The 14,450-nt window shown below is 42.2% G+C and overlaps 1 pseudogene; it reads right to left on the reverse strand.

Moving 5' to 3' along the window:
• Positions 1 to 10,128, reverse strand: LOC121784267 (annotated as a pseudogene).
• Between the last annotated feature and the right edge of the window lie 4,322 nt (positions 10,129 to 14,450).

The raw sequence follows: 14,450 nt of genomic DNA on the forward strand, positions 1-14,450 counted from the left end.
TTACCTCCATAGCAGATTCAAGAATATTGGATGAGGGTGATTGAGGATACGTTCCTCCGCGAGTTGCCATAATTCTTCCAAAATTCTCGGCTGATTGTACTGCTGTTGATTGAATGTATGGTTCTCCTGCAGAAATGGGTTTGGATTGATTTGCTGATTAGAATCGGAAGAAAGTGATGCGGAAGTAGCAAGAATGGTATTCAGCCCAAGTGTCGGTGGCCTGGGAGGTACTGTTGAACCTAACTGCCACTTCTTGGCTTCAGACTCTGATGGAGACCCTCCTCAACTATAGTGGGGGACCAGAGAGGAAATAGAGATGGATGCCTTGCAGACAGGACATCCAGGTTGCTCATCTGACTCAACCAATGAGCTCTGAACATGGAGCCATTTATATATACATGGTCAGCGACTCAGCAGTACAGGTGACCGTAGAGAGTTACCACAGGTTCATGACACGACTCTAGACATATATTGCAATTAAAGCCTCCGTTTAGGTTTTCAGGCACTATAGCTGACTGTGAGACCAAATTCCACCGTTTGTACGAGACCTGACCCACTGATTCCAAATGCATACTTGGGGCACCACTCATAAGCCATGATAACTTCAAAAAGATTACAACATATTAGTAAAGACATGCTATAGAAAAACAAGTTGGCTGCATTCTTGAGTTGAATTTGGATCATAATGTAGATTATTTAACAGATAAAATGGTCGGCACTGCCACAAAAGAACGAGACAGTCCTCAGTAATCAAGCAAAATGAGGATCCAAGGAACTTAAAACACAACTTTAAATTCCAAGCTGTTTCTGACTGATAATTAGTATATCTTATTTCCAAGCATGATTCACATTTAAAACGAAATCAATCTCCAATTCGGCTTTTTCTCAGCAAAATATCTTGTCCAGCATCATTTCTCCCTTAAAAATTTCAGCTTCTTACTATGATATTAATCCTTCCAAACCAAATGCTATCCATTCCAAGACTCTCAATCCTTTAAGATTCTCAAACAAATAGTAAGGCTAAGTTAAATGATTCCAAAGTGAAATCCAAAGAAACAAACAAATTGCAACCCCCAAAGTAAAAAATCATAAATCCTAGATGTTGAACTCACTTGCTAGGAGCAAAATTGTAACATCTACTTTAAACCACTTTTTATTAAAATATATTAGTAAATCATTCAATCGGACATTATCATGTCAGTCAACACACAGAAACTCTCAAGGAATTTCATAAGTCATCGCCCAACAAAAACAAAACCGCTGATGGAAAATAAAGCAATAAGAGAACAAAGGAATCCATTTTCATTTTATCTTCTATCAACTGAAAACAATCAAATAAAAAATTCACTCACCTTCAATTAAAAAAACTCACACTTAGCCCATTGCTTGGTCTAAGTGTGAGGAGTTTGTTTGTAAATATGTTGTTTTTGTTTCTTTTCTGTTTACCTTATCCCTCTTAGCCCATTGCAGAGTCTAAGTGTGAGAAGTTTTGAGTACACAATATGTTTGTATGTTTTAGGTTTTTATGTGTACTTCTCACACTTAGCCCAATGCTTGGTTAAAATGTGAGAAGTTGGTTTGAAACTTGATAAGCATGCTTGGTTTAGAACAGGTGTTTTTGCTGCCTTCTCCCACTTAGCCCACTGCTTGGTGTAAGTGTGAGAAGTTTGGTTTTCCCTGTTCAATCATTGACTACCCTGTTTTCCACTACATTAAGTTCGCTTGAGGGCAAGCTGAGATGAAGTGAGAGAGGGAAAAGTCGGTGTAGTCAGTTTTTGAAGCATGTTTGTTTAGTTTACTTTATGTGTTTTTAGATAAGAACTGGTTTAAAACTAAAGGCAAGATTCCCTTAGCCAGAGTAATTGAAGAACGGATGCATGTTGATTTTTGAGTTTCCTTCATTAATAAACCAAAATCTGCTCAAAAGATGTAAGGAAGATGGAAATGGCTTTAATCTAAACCTCCTGCGAAGCCTTCTAAAATGTGAGTCATAAGCCAGAGTATAACACTTACTACTGAAATGGAAAAAATAGAGAGGCTGCCATTGATGCTTAGAGGGAAATGACACAAGCAAGTGAGGACTAAAGGCAATAGGAATAACCAGTTGAGCTGAATTCTTTCGAAGCATGTGGACCTGCCTCATTGTAAGGGCACCCCCTAGTCACACCTTTTGAGCTTGAATTGCAATTACCCTTTCCTTTGTAAATCCTTAGCTTTCATGTCATGTGAACGAGGGGATACGCTGGGGCAACTCACCATCAAGGGTAAGAGATAGGTTGTGAAACAGGGAGTAAAAGAATATATATATATGTATAAAGAAAAAGGGCAGGAAACTTTGTAACCTGATCCAGAAAAAAAAGGGGAAAGAGAAAAGAAAGATAGAAAGAAAAAGGAAATTAGAAAATGGACAGGAGGAATGTATAACCTGACCCACAAAAAATAGAAAATAGAAGGGCAGGAAATTATGTAACCTGACCCTAAGAAACAGCTAGACAAGGCCAAAATAGCCAAGGGTATCCCAAGGGTAAAAGTTTCAGATTGTATGAAGGGAGGTTGTCTCAGTTTTGTCCCTAACTTCACATGTCCTTCATATTTCTACACACATTGTGAACTTAGTACCCATAGGACTCTCCCATTTATACACTACAAACCCTGCCCCGTTACAACCTAAATGAAGACCTTAAGGAGTAAGCTTCTGACAATAGAACTCTAGCATCAATGGTATGGCAAAATGAATGAGTGAATAGTCCTAACAATTTTTGTGAGGATTGAGTGACTAAGTGAATCCAACAGTTGGAAGATAGAAGCTATCTTGACAAATGGACAAGCATGATCAGGTAGAAGAGAGGAGGGAAAATAATCTGAGACTATAGACGGTTGGATTGACCTTAAGCTTGTGGGGACAATTGTCGAACAACATAAACCAGTTCTGTCTTTTCTGTCTTGTTACTTGTTTATGTGTTTAGTTTACTTAGGTGTTTTCTTTCTAAACCATGTACATAGTGCGTTTGTTTTATATTGTTTTGAATAAGAACCATACTTTGAAACTAGCCTCTTTTTCTTTTTCTTTTCTTTCATACTTGAGGACAAGTTTGGGTTAAAAGTGAGCAGTTTGATGAGGCTCGTTTCATGCATGCGTTCTGTTGTAAAACTTCATCAAATTCTGTTAACTAACGTCTAATTTTGAGCCTGGTGTACGGGCAAGTCCGCCGTTTTCAGAAACTGAGTTGTTCAACTGGGCGGACGAATGGAATAGGAAAAGGAGCCAAATTGCTGCACAAACGGATCAAGTTGAAGCAAATGACACGCAGCAGAGCACCCGATGAGAAGACTAATGTGTTGCACGAGAAAAATCCTCGAGGGCAAAGGGTAAAGATGACAATTCAAAGAACAAATGCCCTAAGGATCAAGACCTCACGCCTTCCTATAAATGGAGATAGAGAAGGAGGAATGAAGAGTTTTTCGTCGGTGTTACTCATTAGTTTTCAGCTCTCTTCCAGAGCTGGAATTGGGAGCTCCAAGCACTTCATCTTCCTGTTCTCGCACACACACTTGGTCCTATTCTAGTTTAGTTTAGTTGGCGTTTTGGTGTTGGTTTCCTCACTTTTAATCATTTGGTTCTGGTATTCCGTTTCGAGCAGAAGCGATGAAACAATTTCCTGCTTTCCTTGTTAGTTTTTCAGTTTACTTTTGGATGTTATCAACTTTTGTTGCTTTGATTTAGTAGATTTGAAGTTATGTTTTCATTTCCGGTCGATGTGTCATGTTTCATGCATGATATTTCTAATCTGTTTTGAAATCTGTTTTATGTCGCACATCTTAGCTCAGAATGTTATGTGATGTTTTGATTTAGTCAGATCTGATGTTTTACGCTTAAAAGTTCTTAGGGCGTTTAGATCTATCAGTTTCTGTTCCACTCCTGCATGAGTAGATTTTAGGAGTAGATTTAATTTTATGGGTAGTTATGATGTTTCGTCTTCCTTAACTTTTTAGATCTGTTCTTTGCTCTGTTTTCCATGTTAAAGAAGATGAAGTTGTTAAAAAGTTTTTACTTCATCGTACATTTTGCAGGGGACTAACAGCCCCGTTTATTCTATTTGTCCATCTGTGGAAAGTTCAGTTGAGTTAATCAAGTAGACTAGTTGTGTCACGACCGCCCTTTAGGGTTAATAAATACGGGCGATCGTGAGTAAAAGAACTTAGTAAACAGACGAAGGAAACTAGGGTCTCAATAAGGAGTTTGACCAAAAATTAATATTTAATAAAAAGGGGCCAAGAGGTTGACATTATCCAAATAATTAGGTTCAAAGCTAAAAGATTTATGAGTAAAAACAATGTCTCAGCGGAAGGGTTCAAGAGAAAGAGTGGCGTCATGTGTGGAGACACAACGACACTCGTAGTTCACAACTAACCAAACCATGCTTCAATTTTAAATTGCTCAACACCTCCAATTGCTCGTCGCCGCTCAACCTGCACATAGGGAAAACACATGCTGGGCTGAGTACTTAATATACTCAGTGGGCTCATGCCGAAAACATTTTCTATAAAAATGTTATTTATCATGCCATACATAAGTAACCATCGGGGTTTAGCTTTAGAAAGGCCCGAGACACTCAAAATCATTTCCCATTGTAAAAGTCGACTGATCAGTCATTTTCCCATAGACGTTAGCCATATCTGCCAATACATGACTTGGAATGTGGCCACAAACCAAGCCACTGGACCGGCAAGCCCGTACGCTAGCACACGATCTACCATAGGTGTACACTAGTCCAAGTAGGGTTTGCGGCCCCACGAGGACCCGAATTCGATTTATATAACAATGGCGCATAGCCACATCAGATAGGCACGTTAAATATCAAATCACGGCATGATAAATACAGTTTCATTTCCATCGATAAAAATATTTAGGACATTGTCCTTATTTAAAAGAGAGCCCACCTCGAGTGCTTAATCCGAAATTACGTTCTTTCCCTTGCGATCACGATTCCCTTGCGAGGTATCACCTTAGAATTAAAATAACACATAAATCAACACACTTTCAAATTAAATAAATAAGATGCATGCATCCTAAGCGAAGTTATTTATCTCATTTTATCTCGGTTTTCGATTATTCGGCGGCCGCTTACGCCCCTAATTCCTCCGTTAGCTCCTCGTATTTTTCCTCAACGATATCGAAATAAAATCCCCAAAATTATAAAAGCGCATAACTGAATTATCGCAACTATTTCTCTTTGTTAAGAAAATTATGTATATATTCCGGGCTTGAGATAAATTATCCATACTTCATAATTAATTCGGGATTTAATTAAATAATTTCATCACGATTAATTATCGGCCCAAAGATTTATTTAAAACCCCCAAAGCTTAAATAATCCCCCCACCTTATATCTCCAATTAAAACTTAAAGCCCGAACAATTTATTTGGAGCCCACTTTAATAATTCAACCTATGACAATTAAAATGAAGCCCAATTCCATTTTAAAGAAAACAAAAGCCCATCCTCCCATCATCTCCTTCGTCCCTCACTCCTTCTCACTCAATCTCTTTAATTTTCTCTCTCTACCGAATTTGTAGAAGCGCTCAATCCGTCGCCGCCGCCTCTCTTTTCAGTGTTGCTCGCCGTCGTCTACTGCTCGCCGTCGGCTACTGCTCCGATTCGCCGCCGTCTGTCATCATCGATGGAGCGGAGGTGACCCAGCCGCCGCGATTCCCGCTGCTGTTGCCGCTGGTTGCCGTTGATGCGTTATCTCAGCCGCCAGACTCTCCGACCTCGAGTACGTGCCGACGGGAAGTCATCCAGGCACGCCGACTCTGTTTCTCCGTCATCACCGATTGCTCGCACAGGCCGACGTGTTCGACAGCCACCGTTTCTCATCGCTTCAGCCCCAAACAACTCCGAACAGCCTCGGAACAACCCCGATTCAGTCGAAAGATAAGTTCTTTTTTTCAATTATGCTCTTTCGTTTCAGTTTTCAATTCGCAGAAAGGTGGGTTTCAATTCGTGATGTTCGATTGGTTTTGATTGTGTCATTGTTCGAGTTATGTTTGATTGTTGATTTAATTCTGAGTTCAGCGTGGGAGTGGTGTATGATGATATGCTGTGAAGGGTATACTAAAAGTTCATGACTTGGAATTGGGAAAGGATTTTACCTCGACAACACGGTATTGATTGTGAAATTGTAGGACCGAAAGGAGTAGCCCACTGGATTTTGCAGATTCAGCTTCTGTCACAAATATGCATAACGGTTGGTTTCCAAAAAAGGTCTGAAATTATACTATGAACGGAGGAATAAGAATTACCTGTAATTCAATTGAGTAAGCTCTCAATTTCTAGAGTAGAAGTTGAAAGAATGGGTTTTGTTTTTCTTGCTGCAGAGATACGGCTCGTTGCACAAAGGTGAAAATAGGGGAATTCTGATTTAGGAAGAAAATATATATTAGGGAGAAGATTGACTGATGGGTAGTTTTGGTTTGGGGAGAGATTTATGGGAGAGAGGGGAGGAACGGTTTTTAGTAGTGGGAAACGAGAGTAAATTTCGAATTCTGCTCTTTTTTTTTTATTTTGGATAAATTTGAATTTATTTGGTATTTATTTGCAGATCACCGAGGAGGAAAATCCCACCACGGAGGACGAAATATCTCTGAAAAATCTTTAATTAAATTGAATTATCGACTTGATGACCAAGTCAACAGGAAGAGGATTTGATTTGTTTAATTCACGGTCCTTTGTATTTTAATTAAATTATGCAGCCCACAATTTATTTATCACGGACTGGATTTTTATATTATTTGATTATCAGATCCAACACGGAATCGAGTCCAATAAATATCCCTCACGGAAAGGAATTATTTACATCAGCATTGTGATTACTTCACAATTTCTAGCTCTAGTAATAATTTATCAATTATTCACAAACATTTAATTTCACCCCACATCGATTATTCAAAGCAGCCACGTCACATATTCAACAGAGTTGACCCAGTCAAAAATTCCAACTTTAAATTAGGTCACGGAAAGTATCCAACAACAATTCCACTCGATAATTAAATCACGAACTTCGAAATATTAATAGCATTAAATACAAGTACTTTAGGGTTCAAAAATTAGGTTCATAAAAACGGGGCGTTACAAGTTGAGCTTTTATGAGTTGATCAGTTTAATAGTTTAATCTCTCGAGTCCAGTAGTTAACTTAACCCACCCTTAGAAAGCGTGGCCGCAGCCATTCCCATTTCGTGTCCACCATGCAAATCTCAAACGCCTCATCTTTGTGGGATCGATCCTTACCTCCATATAATAGTTAATAGTATTAGTGGGTTAAGGTTTTGAAAACACGCTTTCGAGTCTTCTTCTCGTCTCGCTTGAATAGGAGTCAGTCAAGTTGATCAGGACAAATCTTTGATTGGTCCACTAACCTGTTCTCACAGGTAGAAGGGCGTACAATTGGCTAACCAGATTAGTTTGACAATCCAACTTGAGCAAGCCACAACGATAATAGGATGAATAGAGAAGTTACACTCGAGATCGTCGTCCTTTTCAATGTCTAAAAACGTCAGTAAATTTCAAAGCTCCAGAGGATGGCCGTCGAGGAGAGAGCGGAATGCCAAACCACAAGTGGCGACATCAATTACTTGTTTGGTGCCTTCGACGAGCTCATAACTTTAAATGAGCATTTGTATCGATATTTGTTTTGTTATGTTGAAGACTGTTTTTTTATTTTTGTGTTTGAATACTTTTCCTTTAAGTTTTTGCAGTAATTTTTGTTTTAATTTCGTTTTTGTGTTCATTGAAATTTTTGCAGCTTCTGGACTTTCCCCAGCGACCGGTGGCACTTGCGCAGTGGCCTGCTGACGACTCACTAGAATGTTCTGGACCTTCCACAGCGACCGATGGCCATTCAACAGTGCTCCAGTTGTGAATTTTCAAATTTTTTGAATTTTTGCCCCGTCTAGCCTCAACGCGAAATTTCAAGGAATCTTTACTGCTTTCTTAGTTTACTCACGTCCCCACCGACTCTACAAACATATTTTACACTTTGTTGTAAATAACTAGGGGGGATGACGTAGTGGAACTGTGAGTTTAGGTTGTTTTTGTTTTCTCTTTGTTTTAAAAAAACCCAAAGGTGAATAATATGTCATAAGCTTAACATGAAGAACTTACAAACACACATGTATATAGACATATTAGACAGAGTTGCCTATGATATGAAGTTCTTTTTCATCTTTGATTAAGCTTGGCGTGACGTTTTGATATGATGGCTTGGTAAAAAGGTGCATAATTAGTGAATTGCTTATTCGCCTAGAATCATGCTTATACGTTGTGAGATTTGAGCCTTAATTCTTCCATGTGTGATTTATCTGCATTCATGTATATGTTTCTAGAACTTGCTCCTAGTTTGCCTAAGTTTACGTAGTTTTTAAGTTGATTAAGGAGTATGTTAGGCAATCTTTTCAACCTACTGTCATATCCAAAATTTTTTACCCTTTGAAGCAAATTATTAGCCTTTAAGCCTATTCTTTGGAAGCCAAATTTCTTTATGTGCAATCCGTGCATATATTTTTGTATCTTTTATGTTTTGTTTGAGGACAAACAAAAATGTAGGTTTGGGTGAGTTGATACGCTCAGATTTTACACTCTTTTAAGGCCTTTATTTGGTGCGTTTTGAATGACAAAATCACATTTCATGTCCATATTTTGCACATTTTATCTATTTTGGTATTTTGACGTGTTTTGTGAGAAATGTGTAAAATAGATCCCAAAAAATAGCTAAAAGTCGAAGTTGGAAATCTGGAGCTTTCAAGACGTCCAGCAGTTCGCTACAACACAGCCAGCGACCGCTGGCTGACATCGACCGCTGATTAGATAGCGGTCCGGTCCAGGAAAGTTGTGCTGAAAGGAAGAACACGCCCAGCGACCGCTGGGGTGTGAGCAGCGACCGCTCTAGAAGTTCCAGAAGCTACGGGATAATTGCCAGTGACCGCTGAACCTATGTCCAGCTACCGCTGATGAAGAGAGAAAGGCTACAGATCACTCGCCAACGACCGCTGAAGATTGTGCAGCGGCCCCTTGGGAAAACGCGGCGCACAAATTTGACCTACTTTCCTCCTAAGATTTACCATACTTTGCTGCCTTTTTCCTTAATTAAGGAGGATAAATTTGGTGCTATATATACCCCCTCAAGCTTCATCATTAGGGATCTTCTTTTTTGCTCCATAATTCCAGAGAGAAAAATACTTTAGAGTTCTCCATTGTTCAAGGGTTTTGAAGAAGGAATCCAGAGAAGGTCAAAGCTACAAGGATTCAACCTTTGGGTTTATATGCTTTAGTTCTTATGTTCTTTATGAATTCCCTACAAACTATGTGTTTAGCCTTTTCCACTATGTGTAATTAAACTCATATAGTTCTATGGATGTGTTAGTAACGACTTTGGTTATACAATTCCTATTTATTTAATATCTATTTTGTTCATACTTTGTTCCTATTCTATGTTTTGAATAATTGCTTCACGTTTGAGTGACACATTCGGTGATGATCTATTGACTTGCTACATAATCGTGAGAGGAGGTTGGCGAGTTAGAAGAGCTTAGTTGGCACTACAATTAGCTTCCTTTAAGACTTTTCGAGGGTCTTAGAAGCTTTAAGGAGTTACGAATATAGGATTGACGCTCCTAGTGGTGTAATATAAGCTTGTGTTGCATGGGCAAAACTTATGTGACTCGTTCTATCAAAGTATGAACTGTGCTAGGGTATTGTAATTGGAACTTGTATAACCATAACAGTGAAAGCACAGAGGCTAGAAAAACAGGCAACAAAACAGTCTCTCTCTAGAACTCTCTCCCCATTGTGACACGGCAGCCCTCCCACGACTCCCAATGTCGCTCAACACTCTCCACCGGTATCCCCACAAACAACGCTCAACCAATACCCTTTTCCGGAAGCACCTCTCCCAGCTACATCGGCTGTCCAAGGGGCGGCGTCTACGAGCAAGGTTTGATCTCTCCCCACCCACAGACATGCCGGACCTATCACGGAGAGGCCCGCCTGATCCCGAGGAAGCTCGAATACTATCGGACCACCAAATGGTGTTTTCCTCGGCCGGGAAGAGCTCCCCGAAGAAACCAGCCATATTATTGAAGGTGAAAGCTTCGAAAGAAAAACTCAAGTTCATAAAAGCACTCCGGCCCGACCTATGAAAGGACCCGAGAGGAAACGTGTCGATCTCTCTCCACTACCGGAAGACAAACCTCTACGTAAAAAGCTCTCGTTTGGAGGATGTGATAAACTCCACGGCGCAGCTCCAAAATGCAAGGGAGCTATCTTCCCAGCGCTCCCTCAACCGGAAGAAGATAGCCCTAAGATCTCTAATAAAAGTGACGCAAACCAGTCGTTCGAAAATGATGTGGTGGGAACGCCGAAATCTACATTGGCCGCCGCCGGTGACCCAACGGTAAAGGTAGATGATGACAAACGGCTGCAAGCTCATTGTACAAAAAAAGGTGAGTCACGTGTTGTACTTGGCTCCTTGGTGGAAGAGAAAGTCAACATACCAAATATGGATAAGGGTACCAATCCGCTTTTGGAAAGTACTTTGGTGCTTTCCCACTTTGAAGATTCATGTGAAGCATCCCATGTGGGTTCCCCAATGCAGCCAAAAATTGACAACTCCCTCCACATTGTCTTGTTTGAATCGGCGGAAATGATGGACACGGTGGCTGCTCAATCTCTCCTCCACGTGAACTTGATGGAGAAAGAACCGCCGACGGGGGTTTTGTGTTCCACCTTGCCAATGATGGTCGAACCGACAATGAGGGTGCAACCTCCGACTAATGATCTATCTTTGGTGGATTTTCCTCCCCTCGAAAGGGGAAGGACGAGGAAGCTCCGGGAAACGTTCGAGAACAGAGTGGCTAGTCATAGCCTGGATGAGGCATGGCGGAGGATGAAGGATAGAGGCCTGACCCCTCGGTCTCCGACGGAGAACATGGATCAAGATATGGGGATGAAGACATCAACCCAACCCGAAACACTTAAGGAGAGAACCCGACATGCCAACACTCGGAAACCGGCCCTGGATCCGACCAAAAGGAATCAAGGAGCACCGAACCAAGGTGAAGCGACAAAATCAGGGGAGGTCCCACCCAAGCACCCGACCGCCCCAAACTCAACCGGGGGTTCGGGGACAAGCAAGGCAAAGCCCACCCTTCCAAGAACCATGGCGGACCAGGTCCAAGAAGACACAAGCCCCGACGGTCCCCAAGTTTTTATCCCGGAAAACATCCCGAGCATCGGGTTTGCAACAACCTCAAACGGTGTTCCGGCAATCTACTTCTCTGGGGTGGAAATCGAGAAATTGGCGACGAACATAGGCCATGCTATTGTCGGTAAGTTTTCTCATTCTATCCCGGCTTCCCATCAAATACAAAATGCTCTTGATAACATTAAATTTTGTCGTGGATATTCATGAAAGTACATTAACGCAAAACACATTCTTGTTCAATTTGAGGATATTGTGGATTATGCTCGCCTTCTAAGTGGCCCTAAGGGAACGCCAGTATGGTTCATTGACTGCCATCCAATGAGAGTCTTCAAGTGGTCCCCGGATTTTGATGCGTATTGCGAGTCTCCTATTGCGGCAATATGGTGTAATCTTATCGGCCTCCCCATCCATTTGTTCGATCAAGCGGCGCTATTTGCAATTGGAAAACTCTTAGGAACTCCGATCCAAGTCGATCGTGCCACGACCAACAAGTCACGGCTGTAATTTGTTCATTTGTGCATCGAGATTGATATCACGAAACCACAACCCGAGGAGATCATTTTGGACATTTGCGGGCGTGAAACGGTGCAACAAGTAAGATGGGACAAAATTCCTCCTTATTGTAAGGAATGCAAACACGTGGGACATAAAAGCGAGGTGTGCTATGCTATGGGGAAGATGGAACGACCACCTAAGAGGAACTATCATAATGGTACCTCAAAACAACCTCCACAAGAAGAAAGACCCGCGCAGAGACAACAAGGTCAACCGACACAAAGTTCAAATGATACCAACTGGAAACTACAAGAGAGGAACAAGGGGTCGGCTGACCACAACATAATAGTCCCGATGAGGGCAGGAGAAGAAGCCTCGGAGTGGATGGGACCGGACTGTTGGGTGAATTGCAGGATGAATGTGGATCGGTACCGAGGAGCCATAATAACCGGGTGGACCGGCTCGTACTAGAAGGCTCCATCCGGAACTGAAGTGAGACATCCGGGATGGCCTATCGAGACGATGGATTCTCCGAACCCATGAGAGGCAATACCATCGGGCAACGTGGGGCGTTCTTCCCCTATCGTAGGGGGCACAATGCCCGCCACGACAATCCTCGGCCAGGGGTCGCGGCGGCGGTGCGCATAGATCTATCCTAAGTGCTAACCAATATTACTCACTCATGGATGACAAAAATTCAGAGGTAGAGGAATTCCGTGAGGATGAGGTTGAGGAAGTTGGTATGCACCCCACCCTAGAAGGGGAGGTTGATACATCTACAAGCTCGAAGGAACTCTGAAGCCTAGAGGAGAACAACCGACAAATTATCAAATTCCAAGCGGGCTCCTCTCGCCCGCCGGGTACGGACACTACTTGTTAATCATGTCTTTCAACTTCTTGTTTTGGAACGCTAGGTGAATCGCGAATGCGACAACCCAAAACGTTCTTAAAAGACTAATTGTAACCTATAATGTCAATTTTTTTGCAATAATGGAGCCGCTTACAACCCCCAACCCGGAGAGATACTCAAAGGCCCTGGGGATGGTTTTCAAAGGCTCGAACACCAATGGGAAGATATGGATTTTTGTGGAAAAAGGGTCGGATTTTGAGAGTGTGAAGGACTTAGATCAGATGTTGCGTGGGATCTACTCATCTTCTCGCTTGGCTAACAACATTGAGATATCGGCGGTCTATTCAAAATGTACAAGGCGAGAAAGGCATCTTCTATTGGACAACATGCGGGACCTTGCGCAATGCCTCGAGAGTAAGTCGTGGTTGATTGGAGGGGATTTTAATACTATCCTCTCCCCGAGAGACCGGTCCGGTAGTTCTACCAATAGACAAGCGGAGATGATTGATTTTTCTGAGACGATTGAAGTTTGCAAATTGATGGACCCGGGATTTGATGGTTCGGACTTCACGTGGGCGAAGAACGGATTATTCGAACGCCTAGACCGTGTTTTGGTTAGTGAATCATGGACTCGGATTTTTGAGGCCACGAGGGTAACAAACCTTCCTAGGGTTGCCTCGGACCATGGCCCTATCTTGGTGAGATGCAAACTCCCGACCATCCATAGTGGTGGTAGAGCCTTCCGGTTCCAAAATATGTGGTCCCGACATGATAGTTTCCATGACCTCATACAAACCGATTGGAGGGAGCCAACGGGGGCCGAGGGACTACTCAATTTGCAGATTAAGCTCGCTAGGGTTAAAAAGACCCTGAAGCGGAGGAATAGAGAGACGTTTGGAAATATCCACAACAACCTCAAAACCATGGAAGAAAAGGTGGCCTCGGCGCAAGTAGAGTTTGAAGAGAGGCCGTCGGCCGGTAACAGAACTGAGGTCAACAAATGCATCGCCAATTACATCTTACTTCTCAAGATGGAAGAGGACTTTTGGAGGCAAAAGGCAACCCTCCGGTGGCTCGTGGGGGCGACAAAAATACAAGGTTCTATCAAAGCTGGGTGAAACAAAAGAGGATCAGAATACGCATCCATAAAATCAGCGTCAATGGTCGAGAAATCATGGATGAAGAAGAGATCAAGGATTCGGCAGTGGAGTTCTTCCGTAATCTCTTGGCGACGAGCCCAATGTCTTTAACTGAGCCGGACCTCAGCCTGATTCAACAACTTCTGGCGTCGAACCTATTGGAGGAATTGGCTAACCCACCTGGTATGGATGAGGTAAGGAGAGCCTTCTTTGATATATCCGGTAATAGTACCCCGGGTCCAGATGGATTCACGGCAACATTATACCATGTTTGTTGGGGAATTGTGGGCTCAGACGTGGTTGAGTCATTCAAGCAGTTCTTCCTTGGGGCCTACCTTCCTCGAAGCATCACGGCTACAATTATAGTCCTCATCCCCAAGAAGCCATCACCGGAAACATGGGGTGATTATAGGCCAATAAGCTTATGTAATGTAATGAACAAGGCTATCACCAAAATCCTCACGACGCGACTCGCACCCCTTCTTCCAAGCGTTGTCGCGCACAATCAAAGTGGCTTTGTCAAGGGAAGGCTACTCAACGATAATGATTTGCTAGCCCAAGAGATGTTTCATGAGTTATCGAGAAGCAATCCAGCCCCAAACGTCGCGGTCAAAATTGATATGGCTAAGGCGTATGATCGCGTTCAGTGGCCCTTTCTCATTAAGGTGCTTCGCCGCATGGGATTTCCCGAGAATTGGATATCCATG

The sequence above is a fragment of the Salvia splendens genome, chromosome 21 (assembly GCF_004379255.2).
Source record: "Salvia splendens isolate huo1 chromosome 21, SspV2, whole genome shotgun sequence".
Classification (NCBI taxonomy): Eukaryota; Viridiplantae; Streptophyta; class Magnoliopsida; order Lamiales; family Lamiaceae; genus Salvia; species Salvia splendens.